Source organism: Hibiscus syriacus, unplaced genomic scaffold (genome assembly GCF_006381635.1).
Source record: "Hibiscus syriacus cultivar Baekdansim isolate YM2019G1 unplaced genomic scaffold, ASM638163v2 tig00110580_pilon, whole genome shotgun sequence".
Classification (NCBI taxonomy): Eukaryota; Viridiplantae; Streptophyta; class Magnoliopsida; order Malvales; family Malvaceae; genus Hibiscus; species Hibiscus syriacus.
The window spans coordinates 275,768-296,184 of NW_024062791.1; the positions used below are offsets into that span (position 1 = coordinate 275,768).

Here is a 20,417-nt window from a genome sequence, read left to right on the forward strand (position 1 = left end):
TTTAAATTTTAATAAGAATATAATTAATTTATAGTTTTTTTATTAAAAGTTATAATTATTTTAGAATTTTTTATTTGTTTAGGATTGGAACACTTAATTTATATAAGTTTGCATATTCATCCCAATAACAACCATCAAACTAATCGTCGACGATCCAATTCATCGCTAAAAGATTGTGTTACTTACAGGTGGTTGTGTAATGTCATCCTCACTAGGCTCTTCCCAAGATAATGTAAATCTTTTCATAGCAGCATATTAGTTTATTCAGTCTCTTAAGGAATTATTGATAATTTTCGATTATATGTAATTGGAGCTCATGTTTTAAACAATGTTACATACTTATAGATTCATCTTATACAAAGACACAGTCTTCAGCTCCTTTCATTGGTACTAGTTTCGGAAGTGATTTTGTGCATTCACCAGCAATGATGGCAGAACCCAGCGGTTAAGGTAATTTGAGTTATTGTTTACATATGAAGAATTAATCGAGACTAAGAAATTTTTTAGACCGTAATCTTTCGGGTGAAGATGAATTTGGAGTTGTTTATAAAGGTTGCTTACAAGACGGAAGAGGGGTCGTTGTAAAGCAGCTAAAAATCAGTGGGGATTGGGTGAATGAGAATTTAAAGTTGAGGCTGAACATGATCTCCCGGCGATGAAGAAGATCGTCGACGGTTGATTCTGATAATTGTTGTTGGGATGAATATGCAAATTTATATAAATTAAGTGTTCCAGTCATAAACAAATAAAATTTTCAAAATAATTATATTTTTTTAATAAAAAATGCAATTTAATTATATTCATATTAAAATTTAAACTAAATAATAATAAAAGATTAATTATGGATAAATCATTATATATATTTTTATATTTATGTAATAAAGACAGTTTAATTAGTAGTGTGTATCAGTATATTACATTAGTAATGTGTTTTGGTGTACGATGTGCATTCTAGAATTTTTCCATGAAATTAGTTTCTTAATGAAATCATTATTATCGTAAACTTTTATTTTTTTTAAAAAATTTAATAGTTTTTGAATTATAATTTTTTTATTTTTTAATATCACGTTTGCTTTTACCATAAATAGAATAAATATTATTTTTAATAATTTTATTTAATTAATCAGATAATGATATATTTCATTATCTAGTTGATTAAATAAAATAAAAATTATTTTATTTGATGTTAGAAAGAAGAGAAGAATTGAAACTTGAATCCCTGTATAATGTTGAGCCACTAAGTTAGACAATAAGCTTATTATAATTTTATCAAAATTTACATTCAAATTTGTTTTGTTAAAATCAAGAAAAGAAGTTGGCATTACAAGTAGCGGGCATTTTCAATCTATTGCTGATAATGAAATAAAAATGATATATATATATATATATATGTATCCGTATTACTAATAGATTTTTAATGGTCAATAATTAAAATAAAAAAAATACTTTTTAATAATACAGTTTACTTTTTCTTTGCCTATAGGAGTCAGAGGTTAGGTGATTGACTCTTGAAATCCTTTTTATTTATTTATTTTTGTCTCCACCGTCCTCTATTAAGTACAAACAGTTAACAACATGTGTTTGTCAACTAAACTACCTTATGCGTGTTAATACAAATTTTATTTTTTATTATGTTAATATTAGATAATAATTTAACTGATCAAATTGAAAATTGAAAGTTAGATCGATTTAATTGTCGGTCTAATTTTTATATCATGTACAAAATGATCTAAAACAATATTTTTAATTTATCTAGAATAATTCAAAAATAATATTTGAGTTATTCCTTTATGATATAAAAATAATGGATTGTTTAGATATAAAATTATTGAAGATAAGATTTATATATATATGTATTATTATTATCGTTCAGCTTCTGCTCCTATTTATACAAAACACATATTATATACGTTTTTTTCTTTTCACACAAAACTCCTATATTTTCTCATATTTTATTACTCTATTTTTTTTATTTTGGCTCAAAATAAACATAAACGACAAGCTATATAATATAAAAGAATATTGATTTAAAAATAATTTAAATTTTTTTATTTAAAAATAATTTAAAATAATTTTTAATTAAATAATATTTTTAAAAATTTTAATGATTATAAGATAATATATATTAAAATAATTAATTACTTTAAGTATACAAAAAGTACTTTATAAGTACAACTGCTAAAATTTAAAGCAGGTAAAGAGATCAATATTTAGGGTAAACTATACACACTAATATTTGAGTATGTTTTTATTTTTCCTCTTGAAGTTTCAAAAGAAAAAAATGTTAACTAATATTATCAATTTGTAACAAAATGATCGCTTCACCGTCATTTCTATTAAATTGATGATGTGACAACATTAATAAAAAGACTAATATATAGTTTTACTCTTAAACTACTGTTGAAACATCAAATAAGTTATTAAACACAGATTTTATATCGAATTTACTCTAAAAGCTTTCTAATTTTAAGTTTTTCCCAAACACCCAACCACCCAAAAGCAATAATTTAGACATTGAAAAATTGCAGAACTATTGTAGGCAAAACCCTTTTATGTTTTTCATCTTTAGGAGACAACATTGGTATATAGAAAGAAGTTGGAATCATTTTGCCCAAGGGTTGCAGATCAGCTCTACATTTAAAGACTTTTAATTTTTCAATTTGATGGAAAAGGAAACTTGATATTCTCTATGTGATGCAGTTTCCAAATCCACTGCTAGTTGTCTTTTGACGATTTACTGGATTGAAAAGATTCTAATAGATTAAATATTTTGAATTCTTCAACAACAAATTCTCTAAGCGAATACCCATTTCAATCATTGGGTTACAGTTATCGTTGAAGTGTTTGCTGTTCTTTCGAAGTAACTAGCAGTAATGTCTGTCCCATGTTTGCTAGTTATTGTGTTTATATTCATCTTGGGTTTACAGAAGCGGTTCAAACCTGGCGTCACGAGAAACTGAAAGAAGCCGAAAAGTTGGTGATGGAGGAAAGAGATATTTTTAGATAATTAAATATTTTATTACCCAAATGAACAGTATTCTACTACAAACAATCATCAATGGAAAATCAACCTAAAATCATCAATAACCTATTCACAAAACAGAGTAGGTTATTCAATACTTCAATTCTTACAAAGAGTAATATTAACACTATCAAGCCTATTAATATTCCGACCTCTTATGTAACACCCTCAACCCGTACTCGACCCGGATACGAGTCCGAGGTGTCACATTGACTTTTCAAACTTTGACTATTGACGAAAAATCAAGGAAATTTAAAATTTTCATTAAAATAACATTGTTACTTTACACAAGTTAACCAAAACAAGACAAAACTTATCAGAACATTTGTAACAGACACTTTTCTTACATGCCAACCATATACACGACAAAAGATATACTTTATCCGTTACTTCTGATCTGATCTGATCCTCTAGCAGTGCTGCTGTTCTTGCAACCCTATTTCCACTCTTCCTGATTCTTGATACCTACGTGTAAATCACTTATCTCTTTCAATTGATTTTTAATTTGAAAACTAATGCGATTTAAAAACCTCTCGTTTCGAAAATTTTGAAATTCTCTTTACGTTAAAAACATATTGTTCAAAGAGTCGCCATCAATCTTTGATTAGGGTGTGATTGGGCACCCAGAAATGTTTTGTTATTTTAAATAAAAATTAATTTTAATTAAAACAACAAATTAAGGTCTGCATTACCAAAATCCAAGTTCGGGAGTCGGTTACGTGCGGGGAAGGATTAGCGCCCCCACAACGCCCTAAAACGGTACCTAATAGATTAATTAATGTCTTTGCATTGAACTTTTCAAATTCGAACTTAATTTGATTTTTGATCCCATAAAACAAAGATGTAAATTTAAAAACATTCAAAAGCACTCAAATAAATTAAATTAAAATTACCAAGTCGTTTTAGAAAGTTAAAGAATGTTCGATTATTTATAAATATCGAGATCAGATCTTAAAAGCTATAACAACCTTTTCTCGATAAATTTAAATAAACGAACATTTCCTTTTCTTTCGTTCCCAAATTTTAGGTGACGAATCAATTTTTTTGGTTTCACTTTCGAGATACACTTTTATTTTAAAATCATTAAAAGCATACCTCAAATCAGTTATGACTGCCCACTTAAAATAATTTTAAATTAAAAGTATATTACCCTTAATCCAATTATGTAATATGTCGAGTTATGCAAATGAGGCTATCATGCAAATTATGCAAAAATGATGTCATGTAAAAATTAATTAAACATGTGATTAAAATAAATGAGTAAATAAATCTAAAGCTAAAATTACTATTAAACAAAGACCACAAAAAAACCTATCAATGCATTACATATACCAAGATCAACATAAAACTGAGACCACCTGTAAAACTAAAATGAAAACCGAGAAAATGTTATGCCAAATATGCAACATCACATAAACTTAAAATAACATACCCACATGACTAAAATGTGACATGCAAAAACCTTAAAGTCTAATATCTAAACAACATAAATTAAACAAATCAATATTTAGGACGAAAATTAAATGAACATAAAATAAATAGACATAATTAGATACATGCAAACTTCTACCTAGGGACTAAAATGTAACATGCAAAAATTAACAGTTTAATGTCTAAAACAGCAAAGATTAAATACAAGAATACTTAGGGCTAAAATTAGATGCGGGTAAAATAAAGAGACAAAACTATAAACATGCAAATGTTGATTTATGGACTAAAACGAACATGCAACAATTCAGAAGTTAAATGTCTAAAATAACAAAAACTAAATAACATAATATTTGGGACTGAAAATTAAAACGCATAAAATAAAGATGCAAAATTGGAAACATGAAAACATTCAGTTTGGGGACCAAAATGAAAATAAACACAAAAACTATAGGTATTAAACGACAGTTTTACTCTAAGGACTCGATGGCTAAAAGCTAATTAACCCTAAATTTTTAATATATATCCAACCTAAATAACAAACCTAACCTAACTCTAAACTAAACAACCCAACCGTTCATCTCATCTTCTCTACCCTTCCTCTATATTCTCTTTTTCATCTCCCCCATTCACAAGTCACGACCGAGACTCCAAATCCCAAATCCGGCCACCATGCACAACGCCTCGATGACTCAACGTAAAGGTAAACGATCTTCACCCTACCTCCCTTTATTCTCACTCTATTTTGAAATCACGATCTAAAAGCTAAACCTCATACCCATGTGCCAGGTCTCTCGGACAAACCTCAACGCTCGAACACCAACCCCTGTTACGCACGACTCGGGTAAACAATCTTCTCCTGATTCTATTTCATATTTACCTTGGTTTGAAAACAATACCAGTACACACAAAGAAAACGGGAAAATGGAAACAAACCAAAAGAGAGTACCTCAAACCCAAAAAGTGTTTTCTATTGCTTTCCCGATTTTTGAATACAATGATAGATTGCACTTTATTTTCTCTTTTACATTGATTTTCTGCTGTAAATTCGAAGGAAAAGACTGAGACCACCCTTTTTTTTACTGTTATCGTCCCCTGTTTGAGAGCCCTCTTCGAATGGTTATTGGGAAACCTTCTCGTTAATTCCTGGTTGTCGACCTGAGAGACTCCCCTTGTTCTGTGTTTTTTCTCTCGTTTCATTCTCTCTTTTTTTGTGCTCGGGTTCCCCCCTGTATTTTGAATGGTTCCCCCTGTTTACAATGCTTTTCCCTATTTTAATTTCCAGCGGTTAATTCCCCCTCAAAACTGACTCTTTACAGTTTTTTTTGAGTGCTCAATATCATTCCCACGATCAAACACTACTTTCCCCTTATTTTCGCTTGCTAACTGTTCTTGTTGTGCAGGACTTCACGTGGACTGAAGTCTCCAATCAACACTGTTGTTTTGGGCTGATTTGGGCTCCTACTGGTCCAAATTTGTATCGTTTGCTGGATACAAAGCCTCCGATAAAGCCCTCGGATGAAATCGAGCATCTACAGCTGCCCCTCTTTGCTCATTGTCATATAACGAGAATAAAGCAAAGATCAAAAGATGATCGAGTTTGTCCGGTCCTGAGAACTTCAAAAGATTAAAGATCTCTATTGTTACTTCGGGATAAATGAAACTTGAAAAATCTTCAAATGGCGGGTCCGCTCCCTATTCTTTCAAGGAGTATAAGACTCGAACAATCTTTGGAAAATGTGTCTGCTCCCTATTCATTCAGGGAGTATAAGACTCGAATAATCTTCAATAAACGGGTCCGCTACCTAGTCATCCAGGGAGTATAGAACTCGAACAATCTTCATAAAACGGATCCGCTCTCTATTCCTTCAGAGAGTATAGAACTCGAAGAATCTTCATAAAACGGGTCCGCTCTCTATTCCTTCAGAGAGTATAGAACTCGAACAATCTTCATAAAATGAGTCCGCTCTCTATTCCTTTAGAGAGTATAGAACTCGATCTTCATAAAATGAGTTTGCTTCACTACTCTTCCGTGAAGGCTTATGATGATTGCTTCACTGCTCTTTCGTGAAGGCTTAAGATTGACTTGTTTCAAAGGTCAACCTGAAAATCAAACATTACCAATCATTAATGTATGTTTAAAAAATATTATACTCAAAAATTTAGAATTTGAGAACATTTCTGAAAATCCATCTCCATCGCAAAAACTTATCTAGAAACCATTGGATACGTGAATCTGCTTTGGCTTAGTTTTCATATAAACATCATTCTTTTCAAAATCTCCAAACCAGTTATGTTCATCTCGATGCTTTAATATCTTCAACTATCCATGGAAAACCTGTAACTGCTTAAGTCATCATGCAATTATGAATGTTATGATCCTAATCATGCCTAAAATGTATGCAATTATGCAATTCAGTGTGTTTTCTTATTCGAAGGAACTCTATCTCCTTTTGATCTTGATAGAACTCGATTTCATCTTGGGTACAGAACATTTGTCCAATTCACCCCAGTTAACAATCTCAATTCCGTATCTCTCGGCTTAACAGAACCTTGACTCTTTCCTTTCTTGAAACCCGCCAGTACCCATGACCAACTTCTTGACCAATGACAATCTTTTTGGGTCTTCTTATCATGGCTGAGATTTTCTATGAATTCCAAGGTTTTAGCTTCCCGTAGCCACACAAGCTTACATGTTTAATCCATTGTCAACTTCAGAATACCTGCATTTTCCAAAAATTTTTGCACAATAATACAAAATGATCTCATGTACTTCAAGTTAAGCTATATGTTTTAACTTTTCAAAATAAGATGCTTACAAAAGGGAAACGAACAAGGAAAGACATCTCTTTATTTATATAAATACAGAGAATTTTAGGCAACTAAATGACAAACTTTTAACTGGAAAAAGTAAAAGAACAAAAGAGTAGGCGTCTTCAAATATCAATAATGCAAATGCTTTTGAACTGACACGCCGTTAGAATGTCTCGAGTGTAGCTTATGTCCAAAATATCTCTAAAATTGTGATGCTTAAGAGTATGAAGCTACTTCTAAACTCCCAAATCTCTATCATTGGATGCCCTAAACCAGTATTGAATCTCATGTGCATTCAATTTCTCTTGGTTATTTCAATCGAGACTCATTAATCTTTGGTCTCATCCCTGATCACCAACTGTCATTGTTACTATCCATATCAGGAGCTCTTTCCACTTCCAAAATTGATTCAGAACCTCCACCATGCACGAATTCTGAATTTAAACAAAACTCAAGTCGCCCTTCGCGAGTTTTCAACTTGAGACCTCCTTTGGTTTCAAGACGCCCTTTTCGGGTTTTCATCTTGAACCCTCCTTTTATTTCTTTTTCTTTTCCTTTTTTCTTCTTTCTTCTTTTTTCATTTTTCATTTTTTTATTTTTCATTTATTTTTCATTTTTCTTCAAGCGAAATATCTCTTAACAGCGTCAGAATTCACTGGATAGGGTAATTCTGATCCATCCATTTTAGTTAAGACTAGAGCTCCCCCAGAAAATGCTTTCTTGACAACATAAGGTCCTTCCCAATTGGGCATCCATTTTCCTCTAAAATCCTTCTGAACAAGCAAAATCCTTTTAAGCATCAAATCTCCCTCATGGAATTCTTGAAGGCGAACTTTCTTACCATGTGCCCGTATCATACGTTTTTGGTACATCTGACCATGACAAATAGCTTTCAATCTCTTTTCTTCAATTAAATTCAATTGGTTGTATCTAGCATGTACCCATTCTGCCTCATTAAGCTTTACCTCTGACAAAATCCGAAGTGAGGGAATTTCCACCTCAATAGGTAAGACAACTTCCATCCCATAAACCAAAGAAAACGGAGTTGCCCCAGTTGAAGTCCGTACTGAAGTTCGATAAGAAAACAGAGCAAAGGGCAACTTCTCATGCCAATCCTTATAGGTCTCAGTCATTTTCTCTATGAGCCTTTTAATGTTTTTATTAGCCGCCTCTACTGCCCCATTCATATTTGGGCGATAAGTGGTGGAATTAAGATGTTTTATTTTGAACTGCTTACAGACCGAGACCATCATCTTATTGTTTAAATTCAACGCATTATCGGAGATAATCCTCTCTGGTAAACCATATCTACAAATGATCTCCTTCTTTAAGAATTTGCATATTGTAGACTGGTAACATTTGCGTAAGAAGCTACTTCTACCCACTTGGTGAAGTAATCTATGGCTACCAGAATGAAGCGATGACCATTTGAAGCTTTGGGCGAAATTTGTCCAATAACATCCATGCCCCCACAATGAGAATGGCCACGGCGCTGTCATTACATGCAATGGATGAGGAGGAGTATGTATCTTATCTCCATAAATCTGACATTTGTGACATTTTCGGGCATAATTAATACAGTCTGTTTCCATAGTTGACCAATAATACCCAAATTTCATAATCTGCCTAGCCATAGCATGCCCATTAGCATGAGTACCACATATTCCCTCATGCACTTCTTCAAGAATCAATTTGGCTTCTTTCGCGTCCACACACCTTAATAAGACCTGATCCATACTTTTATTATATAGAGTCTCACCATCAAGCACATACCCTGATGCCATTCTTCTAATGGTTCTCTTATCATTCTCAGTCGTATGTTCTGGATAACTCTGATACCTTATATATTGCAAGATATCATAATACCAAGGGTTTCCATTTTCTTCTTCTTCAATATTAAAACAATGGGCTGGATACTCATAAGCCTTCATTTCAATGGGCATCATATTTGAATGCTCGTTCATCTTAAACGATGCTGCCAGTGTGGCTAAGGCATCTTCCATTTGATTCTCTTCTATGGGGAGGTAATTGAAAGTTACTTCTTCAAATTCTTCAACAAGTTCCATAACCAACTTACGATATTCTACAAGCTTGGGATCTTTTGTCTCCCATTCTCCCATGATCTGGTAAATTACCAAAGTTGAATCCCTATATACCTTGAGCATTTTTACTTTACGTTCAACAGCAGCTCTAAGACCTAGAACACAAGCTTCATACTCGGCCATATTGTTAGTACAATCAAAATTAAGCCGACTGGTGAAAGGATAATGCTCTCCCTCTTGGGAGACCAAAATTGCCCCGATTCCATGTCCCATGGCATTTGAAGCACCATCGAAGTTCAACTTCCAATATTTACTAGTGGACGCCACTGCTTCTTTCATCGAAATAGACATTAAATCCTCATCTGGGAAATCAAAGCTCAAAGACTCATATTCTTCCGAAGCCCTGCTTGCAATGAATTCCGCTATAGCACTTCCTTTAATTGCCGTCTGGTTTACATACTGGATGTCAAACTCGGTCAATAAGATCTGCCAACGAGCTAATCTTCCAGATAATGCAGGCACACCCATTAAATATTTCAAGAGATCAAACTTCGATATAAGCCAAGTAGTATGATACAACATATATTGCCTAAGCCTTCGGGTAGCCCATACTAAAGCGCAACACAACTTTTCAATGGGTGAGTATCTTGTCTCACATTCAGAGAACTTCTTACTGAGATAATAGATAGCCCTTTTTTTCTTCTCAGTTTGGTCACATTTCCCCAGCACATACCCCATTGAATTTTCATAAACTGACAAATACAAAATCAATGGTTTGCCTGGGATTGGTGGCGCCAAGATTGGAGTACTCGACAAATATCTTTTCACTGCTTCAACAGCTCTTTGACAATCCTCATTCCATTCCCCTGAGTTATTCTTGCGAAGAAGGCGGAATATGGGATCATACTTTTCAGTCAACTGCGAAATAAACCGAGCTATGTAATTCAATCTCCCCAAAAATCCTCTGACTTCTTTTTGTGTTCGTGGGGATGGTAAGTCTTGAATAGCTTTTAATTTATATGGGTCTATTTCAATTCCTTTTTGGCTCACTACGAATCCCAACAACTTCCCAGATGTCACCCCAAAAGTACATTTATTTGGGTTGAGTTTTAACTGACATCTTCTTAGTCTTTTAAAGATTTTTCTCAAATTCCCAATATGTTCTTCCTCTGTATTGGCTTTGACAATCATATCATCGACATAAACTTCTATCTCTTTATGCATCATGTCGTGAAATAATGTCACCATGGCCCTTTGATATGTTGCCCCGGCGTTCTTCAATCCAAACGGCATTACTTTATAACAAAACATTCCCCACATGGTAACGAACATCGTTTTTTCCATATCTTCAGGGTTCATCTTAATTTGATTGTAGCCAGAGAAACCATCCATAAAAGAGAACAAAGAATTTCCAGCAGTATTATCCACTAGTGTGTCTATATGTGGCAAAGGAAAATTATCTTTTGGACTAGCTCGGTTGAGATCCCTGTAGTCAACACACATTTGAACTTTCCCATCCTTCTTCGGTACTGGGACAATATTCGCCACCCACTCGGGATATTTAGCCACTTTAAGAAACCCAGCATCAAATTTTTTTCACTTCCTCTTTAATCTTGAGCAGCATCTCGGGTCTCATTCTTCTCAGTTTTTGTTGTACCGGTTTACATTCAGGCTTTATTGGCAGTTTGTGAACAACCAGTTATATATCTAAACCCGGCATATCTTCGTATGACCATGCAAATACATCCTTGTATTCTTGAAGCAATTCTATCAAATCATGTCGACCTCCAACTAACAGAGTGGTACCAATCTTTATTTCTCTCTTATCCTCATCCGTCCCCAAATTCAAAATCTCAGTAGACTCTTTATGAGGTAGAATCTGCTTATCTTCATTCTCCACCATTTTCAGCAATTCAGAAGGTAGTTCACATCCTTCATTATCATCACAATCTTCTATTTCCCCTTGACATATAGGCTTCTCGAAATCAATCTCCGGGTCAGAGTCATTGGCATTCATATTATTAATATCTGAGCTCCTGAAAAAATAATGAAAGAGAAGATATATATACATATATACATATGGGAGGATCTTTTCCCATATAAATAAATAGAAATAAATACATACATACATATATACAACAAATAATGAATGAATGAATGAAATGCATGGGATAATGTTTGCCATTTGGAACTAACAGAATGCATCTTTTATTAAAAGCAAGAAAAAACAAACAGCTTAACCCTTTACATAAAATCACCTATTGCCCCAGGGTATGAACAACATGGAGAAAGTTCCAGTGGATTACTCTGTAAAAGATTTGTAAACTACAGATAGTTCTTCCGCGATCCAATTGTTCAACACGAAGCCCGGTGGTGCAGGATAAATGCCCATAGCTCTCATTTCCTCAAACTCATCATCAGTTATAATGTTAATGCCTAAATATCCCAAGGCATTCTCAACCATCATCTCGGTGTTCCTTGAATTCCCTTGAAACATATGTCCCCCAGATATGAAAATGCTGCTCAACGGCGGGAAGATCATGGGTTCCCAGCTAAGGTCTTCACCAGCTAGTCTGGCCTTTCTCATTTCCTGACCCTTCTTAATTCCCCTCAGCTTATCCCTCGGAGTTGGTTGATACCCCAAACCAAATCGATCTCTTTTAGTAACAGGGCATATTGGATTCACTGGTCCTTGTAACTGACTTCCTAACCCTTTCCCAACTTTTTCTCCTCTTCCAAGAGTCAATTTGAGCCCCATCTTGGTACAGTTTGACAATCGAGGCTTTGGTATCTTCCTGCCTTCGGCCACAAACGTAGCATTGACAAACTCCAACGATCTGAAAGAACACTCGATGGCTTGCTAATCAACTTCAATATACGGAGCAGTAGTAGAAACAGAAGCAATAATGTCCTCTTCAGCATGAATACATACCAACCTTCCATTGATCACAAATTTCAGTCTCTGGTGCAATGTGGACGGAACTGAACCGGCCTGATGAATCCAAGGCCTTACCAACAAACAATTGTACGTAGGCATAATGTCCATTACGAGAAATTCCACTTCATAAGTTGCTGGACCAATATTCAGAGGAACATCAATCTTGCCCAACACTTCTCTTTTAGTCTCATCGAAAGCTCAAACCACACTTTGACAGGTTCTCATAAGTGTACTATCTAATAGAAGCTTCTTTAGAGTCACTAAGGGCATCACATTCAAAGCTGAACCATTATCAACCAAGACCCGGGACAACACATGCCCTTTACATTTAACTATAATGTGCAAAGCCTTCTGACTACCAATCATCCCAGAATGGATCTTATCCTCAGAAAAAGATAAAAAATTATCAGCTTGTATATTGGAAACTAACTGGTCCAACCTTTCAATGGGCAACTCTTTCGGAATAAAAGTCTGGTTCAAAACCTTTAACAGAGCATTCCTATGGGCCTCTGAACTCAAAAGTAATGATAAAACAGAAATACGGGCAGACAACTTGTGTAACTGTTCAACAACACTGTACTCACTGTGTTTCAGAAACTTCAAAAATTCTACCGCTTCACTCTCGCTTACTGGTTCATTTATAACAGGCTTATCTTCTTCTATCTGAATATCAACCTTTTTCCCCTTATCAACTGCAACCTTCTTCTCAGACTCTTTGGGTGGATTAAGAGAATAACACCTACCGCTTCTAGTAAAGTGTCCCACCTCATCTACTTCCTCGTTCTCTTTTGTTACATCTCCCATCTGGCAATCATATCTCCAAGGCACTTGTTTATTATCCCGATATAGGAATGGAGATGGAGGTGTAATAACAACTTTTGGAGTTACCTTTTCAGTCAATCGATCCTTGGGAGTAATGATTAGGGGACAATTAGCATTGTAAACCCCTTTAGATGATCCTTCTGAAGCGCAAACTTTCGCTTCCTCTTCTTCAGCAATCTCTTTAAAGAACTCAATTTCTTTACTGTCCATCATATCTTGTACCAAAGATAGGAAGTCAGGACATTGCTGAATACTGTGTCCTTCACTGTTATGATACTGACATACATCTCCACTGTTAAACTGTTCACCCACCAAATTGGGCTTCAACCATCCTACCTTAACCATCTGGCACCACACCCAACTCATGGGTGATACCACCTCACTAACATTCCTTACAATTCTTTTTCCTCTCTCTTCAGTAATCGCGTTAACTCCTGCCCCTGCATGGCTTGACAACGGATTCTGAGCTATATTCGGCTGCTCACTGTCACCAAAGTTGATGATATTCCTCGTTCTCAAAGCTTGGACAACCTTCTTAAAAGTAGTACAATTCTCAATGGAATGCCCAGGGTTCCCTGTATGGTACTCACACTGAGCACTAGAATCATACCATTTGGGAAAAAGAGGTTGCATTGGTGTCACGTTATACGGAAAAACCACATACCGATCATATAAAATCTGAAACAATTCCTTATAAGTCATCGGGATGGGGTCAAATTGAGGCATCTCTCTCCTCTGGTCCCTTGCCCCTTGTCTATTATCATTTTGTGTTGATGACTCTGCTCCTTGAGGACGGGAAACAGTGATGTTATTAGAATCGTATTGCCTTACATTACTGACTTCGTTTTCCTTTTTCCTCGTTGGTGGCCTCTTACTAGACTCTCCTCCCTCGAGCTTTCCACTCTTAACTGCCATTTCAATCATTTTTCCTGCTGTAACCACATCAGCAAAACTTCGATAAGGATTACCGATAAGATGCGAGAAAAAAGGAGCCTTTAAGGTGTTGACAAAAAGCATATTTGTTTCCTCCTCTTCCAATGGTGGGTGGACTTACACTGCTACATCTCTCCATCTTTGAGCATATTGTCTAAAACTCTCGTTAGACTTCTTTTCCATTCCTTTCAACATCATCCTGTTGGGCCTAACATCTTCTACATGTTTGTATTGCTCAAGAAAGGACTTAGCCAAGTCTTTCCACGATTTAATATTAGCTCTACTCAGCTGGTTATACCACCGGATTGCCGAGCCAGTTAAGCTTTCCTGAAAGCAGTGTATCAACAATTGATCGTCCCCTATGTATCCGGTCATCTTCCTATAAAACATCATGATATGCGCAGAGGGGCACCTGATACCATCAAACTTCTCAAAGTCAGAAACCTTGAACTTTGGAGGCAAGACTAGATCATGAACTAGACTTAACTCCTTTGCGTCAAATCCATAGACACTGGTATCTTCCTTCATGGCTCTGACCTCTCTTTCTAACTGCTTCCATTTCTCTTCCAACGGATTGTTTTGGTCCTTCTTGGCTTCTTCATCAAGGTCTGGAACTTGATGATATTGATGTTCTTCCTGATATGAACTAGATCCAGGCTGTACGTTAATAGAAGCACCGACTGGATTAATGTACACCTTCCCGACATGTGCAGGGGTCACTTGAACGTTCTGAGATTGTTCTGGGGTTAACCCTGGAGGATGAAGTGGGTCCTCAATTATATCTTCTGGCATAGGGCTTTTCCCATGTTCTGGATTTCTTCCTTCCAACATACTCGCAAACTTGACAAACATCTCCTTTTGGGCATTCATCATATCTTCTTGCTTTTTCTTGATATTATCTTGTAACTCCAACTGAGCCTTCTCAATTTGGGCAAGTTTATCCTCCATAACTTTCTTCCTGGTTCTGTAGATATGCTTGGGATTTTCCAGTATTACTCTGTCACAGAGTCATTTTGTTATCGCTGATATTTATTAATGAATATGAAACATATGATTATGAATGAAAAAAATACGATGCAAAAATTTAAATGTATTAAAAATTCATATACAAAATGTAGGGTGTTGATCCTGAAACGACTCCTTAGAACAACTCTTTATATTAGAACAACGTTCAATTACAAAGTTGAAACATATCACAAATAAATCTGCACCATCTCTCCGATTTGCTGTACATGTGCTAGCAACTCCACGATCTTCTGGTTTTCTTCAGCCTCGGGATCTAGTTCTTCAGTCACATCAGCAGCTTCCTCAGATAAAATGACCAAATATTGAGCTATTCTCCGAGCGTGTCCTAGGTAACAAGCAATAAGATCCTCTATTTGCTTAACTCTCGCCTGAGCTCGCTCCCATCGAAAACGCCACTGTATATCCCCCTCATAAGGAACTATCGATAGCTCACTTGCTTGCCTCTGAAAATCTTGAACCATGGCTTCAAGCTCACTCACTTGTTTTTTCAGACTTTCAACTTCCCCATGGCTTGAGCTACCTTCCCTGCTTCGGTATCGTCGTAATGCAGTCTCTAAACTTGAAATCTTCCCCTTTAACTTCTCATTCTGAGCTTGACTCTCTTGTAACTGCTGCTCTAAAGAATCATTTTCTTTCGATAAAATCTTCACTTGGTGCCTGCTTTGCTTGAGCTCTTCTTGACTCTCTCCGGTTACTCTTTTTGAGGCTCGCCACCTCTTGCCTCCATTCGACAGATGACTTACTCGAGCTAGAACCTGTCTGAGCTTTTACCATTCGTTGATAAGTTGACCGAAGATCGTCAAAGTCTAGCCGAAGTTGTTTCTCTACTTTTATAATTCGATCTACTCTACTCTTCTGAATGTCAATCTCCAATCCCTTTTGATACACTTCATCTTCTAGCTTCTGTAAAGTCATTCTCCATTGTCTCTGTTCTGCTTCGAAATCGCGCTTGGCTAACTCTAATGGAGATGGCACCACTCTCAACTGTTCATCCATCGGCTGAATATTTTCAGGATTCACTATCGGGATATTGTCATTTACTCGACCGCTTCTCCACTGCTCGTACTCTTGAGATAACTCGAGATCATAGGTGAACAAATTCACGCGATGAGTTTGTTTCCAGGCCTCAGCAACCCCTTTAACTTTACCCTTATACTGATCTCCTTTGAATGCAAAATCCGATCCTACCAAGTCTCACGTGGCTGGAATGAACTGCCTCGATCCATACTGTCTGGAAACTAGTAGAGGTGCATACCCAACAGAACCCCATATACCTGGCAAAAGAACCCAATCTCACTCTTCACATCGGTAAAGTATATCCGAAGAGGTATTCTACGAAGCTCGACACAAAATATCTCCATCTCTGATATCCTTGAAGATGCCCATCCATTTTTCTTCAGTGAAGCCCCCAGACCATTCTTTAGAAAGAAAATCCTTCAAAGGCGAAAACCCCTCTAGAAACACTCGTCCTGGTGCTCTTTCAACATGTTTGAAATGACTCAGAATCCACACTAGCAGCAAAGGCGCACATCCTATAAAGCGTCTTTCTCCCTCGCGCCTACAAGAACTCAAAGACCGGAACATCTCAGCTAAAATAGCTGGAACAGGATCCACGTGCTTGTCTAATCTTTCAAACAGGTCAACGACTGATACGTCTACATATCCTAGCACTTTTGGAAAAATAACGAGCCCATAAATCCCTAAAGCAAACAAGTCAAGCTTCTTTCTCCTATCAGGGTGATGAGCAATTACTTCTTTCAAAGCAGCCCAAGAGATGCACTCACTGTCTCCATTCTTCTTAATATTTTTGACTACCCAATCTTCACTCATTCCGGTCATCAATAATAATTTCTTCTTAAACGAAGGAGTGACTGACAGCTTGGTATATATTCTATCTATCTGGGACCTCGGACAACGGACCAAAGCTTGATACTCCTCTATTGTTGGTGTCAGATCCACTCTACCAAATGTGAAACAGCTATAAGCCGAATTCCAGAACTGCGCCAACGCTCTAAATAGATTTCGGTCAATAGGAACATCCAGAAGATAAGGAATATCGCTGTACAACTGATAAAACATCTCCTTATCGGCTACTGTCCATCTTCCCCATATCTCCTTTAGCTCACTTAGATCATTATGACGCACGTTGATGTAAGTATAACCAAATAACTCTGACACGTATCCAGGCATCATGTTGTCCCCATTGGTCAATTGGGACTGTTCCGACCACCTCAGAACATCGGCATTGTCTTCAACCTCTTTCTGAATCGTTCGTTCCATATTACTGGCCTTCTATATGGACATCAATCCCAAATCAACACCATGTAATGGATATTACAATGCAAAACAGAAAAAGAAATAAAGCAAAGACAACAAAAGATCAGTTAGTAAACATAAAGCAATTAAATCGGGATAATAATTTGTTCAAGAATCCTACCCACATGCTGGCTACCCAATCATGCTTTATCAGATCCTACCCAACATGATATCTACCCCCATGCTTTGTTATTCACAAAAATAAATCCTAACCGCATGATATCTAATTCGCATGCTTATTCAAAAAATAAACCTAACCGCATGATATCTAGTTCGCATGCATTTATTCGAAAAATGAAAATAAATAACTCAAAAAAAAAGCTTTTCCTTGTGTACCCTCCTCACGGGATTCTTAAGGTTCGGGTTTGGTTCAACCTAAGTTCAGGCTCTACGTTCACTATATGTCAGGTTAGGTTCTAAAGTAATAGGTTCTCGAATTGTCCTTGCTGGTGCCCCCTTGGGCTGCCGAACCCTTAATCTTGGTCCATCACAGGCTTTAGGGGATCGAGTTCAATTTCAAGGGAACACACCTCCCTATGTCTATGCGGAGGTGATTACCATCACGAGGACCATAAGGCGTGAGCTCCAGGAGCGATCCACTATCCCATGCGGAGGTGAAAACCACACGAGGGCATAGTCTCTCACTCCTACTTAATTAGGACGGAGCGGGGTTTTATCTCATGTCATGAAAATGCAACTGTGCAGTGTGTGAGGAAAAGCGAAAAAGCACAATAAAAACACTCAAAATTTCCTAAATTCATACAATTAATCTGAAATCATTAGCAAACAAACTAGTACAACTATTTAATTGTTAATCGAATTAAATTAAAAAAAATCAAAAATACAAACAAAACTTATTAAAAACCAAACAAGGGATCAAAAACCAAATTAAAACGAATTTGTAATTTTCAATTGCAAAGACAATTAATTAATCGACTATCGGCCTGACTCTCTAAAAAAAGTCCCCAGCAGAGTCGCCAAGCTGTCGAAACGATTTTTCCTTAAAAGTGAAAAGGTGAGATTTTGAAAACCACATCAATTTTTAACTTATCTCTTCCAATTGATTTTTAATTTAAAAACAAATGCGATTTAAAAACCTCTCGCTTCAAAAATTTTGAAATTCTCTTTACGTTAAAAACATATTGTTCAAAGAGTCGCCACCAATCTTTGATTAGGGTGTAATTGGGCACCCATAAATGTTTTGTTATTTTAAATAAAAATTAATTTTAATTAAAACAACAAATTAAGGTTTGCATTACCAAAATCCAAGTTCGAGAGTCGGTTACGTGCAGGGAAGGATTAGCGCCCCCACAACGCCATAAAACGGTACCTAATCGATTAATTAATGTATTTGGATTGAACTTTACAAATTCGAACTTAATTTGATTTTTGATCCCATAAAACAAAGATGTAAATTTAAAAACATTCAAAAGCACTCAAATAAATTAAATTTAAATTACCAAGTCGTTTTAGAAAGTTAAAGAATGTTCCATTATTTATAAATATCGAGATCAGATCTTAAAAGCTATAACAACCTTTTCTCGATAAATATAAATAAACGAACATTTCCTTTTCTTTCGTTCCCAAATTTTAGGTGACGAATCAAATTTTTTGGTGTCACTTTCGAGATACACTTTTATTTTAAAATCATTAAAAGCATACCTCAAATCAGTTATGACTGCCCACTTAAAACAATTTTAAATTAAAAGTATATTACCCTTAATTCAATTATGTAATATGTCGAGTTATGCAAATGAGGCTATCATGCAAATTATGCAAAAATAATGTCATGTAAAAATTAATTAAACATGCAATTAAAATAAATGAGTAAATAAATCTAAAGCTAAAATTACTATTAAACAAAGACCACAAAAAAACCTATCAATGCATTACATATACCAAGATCAACATAAAACTGAGACCACCTGTAAAACTAAAATGAAAACCGATAAAATGTTATGCCAAATATGCAACATCACATAAACTTAAAATAACATACCCACATGACTAAAATGTGACATGCAAAAACCTTAAAGTCTAATATCTAAACAACATAAACTAAACAAATCAATATTTAGGACGAAAATTAAATGAACATAAAATAAATATACATAATTAGATACATGCAAACTTTTACCTAGGGACTAAAATGTAACATGCGAAAATTAACAGTTTAATGTCTAAAACAGCAAAGATTAAATACAAGAATACTTAGGGCTAAAATTAGATGCGGGTAAAATAAAGAGACAAAACTATAAACATGCAAATGTTGATTTATGGACTAAAACGAACATGCAACAATTCAGAAGTTAAATGTCTAAAATAACAAAAACTAAATAACATAACATTTGGGACTGAAAATTAAAACGCATAAAATAAAGATGCAAAATTGGAAACAGGAAAACATTCGGTTTGGGGACCAAAATGAAATTAAACACAAAAACTATAGGTATTAAACGACAGTTTTACTCTAAGGACTCGGTGGCTAAAAGCTAATTAACTCTAAATTTTTAATATATATCCAACCTAAATAACAAACCTAACCTAACTCTAAACTAAACAACCCAGCCGTTCCTCTCATCTTCTCTACCCTCCCTCTATATTCTCTTTTTCATCTCCCCCATTCACAAGTCACGACCGAGACTCCAAATCCCAAATCCGGCCACCATGCACAACGCCCCAGTGACTCAACGTAAAGGTAAATGATCTTCACCCTACCTCCCTTTATTCTCACTCTATTTTGAAATCACGATCTAAAAGATAAACCTCATACCATGTGCCAGGTCTCTCGGACAAACCTCAACGCTCGAACACCAACCTCTGTTACGCACGACTCGGGTAAACAATCTTCTCATGATTCTATTTCATATTTACCTTGGTTTGAAAACAATACCAGTACACACAAACAAAACGGGAAAATGGAAACAAACCAAAAGAAAGTACCTCAAACCCAAAACGTGTTTTCTATTGCTTTCCTGATTTTTTAATACAATGATGGATTGCCCTTTCTTTTCTCTTTTACATTGATTTTCTGCTGTAAATTCGAAGGAAAAGATTGAGACCACCCTCTTTTTTA

General features: G+C 35.5%; 1 protein-coding gene across 1 annotated transcript in view; it reads left to right on the top strand.

The window, feature by feature from the left end:
* The window catches only part of LOC120133511 (cinnamoyl-CoA reductase 1-like), a 42,828-nt gene extending 22,411 nt beyond the window's left edge, over nucleotides 1-20,417 (top strand). Inside the window, exons 8-9 of the mRNA XM_039150081.1 lie at nucleotides 5,674-5,679; nucleotides 20,404-20,417. The gene's annotated coding sequence lies outside the window, so the exon portion shown is untranslated. The remainder of the gene's footprint in view (nucleotides 1-5,673; nucleotides 5,680-20,403) is intronic.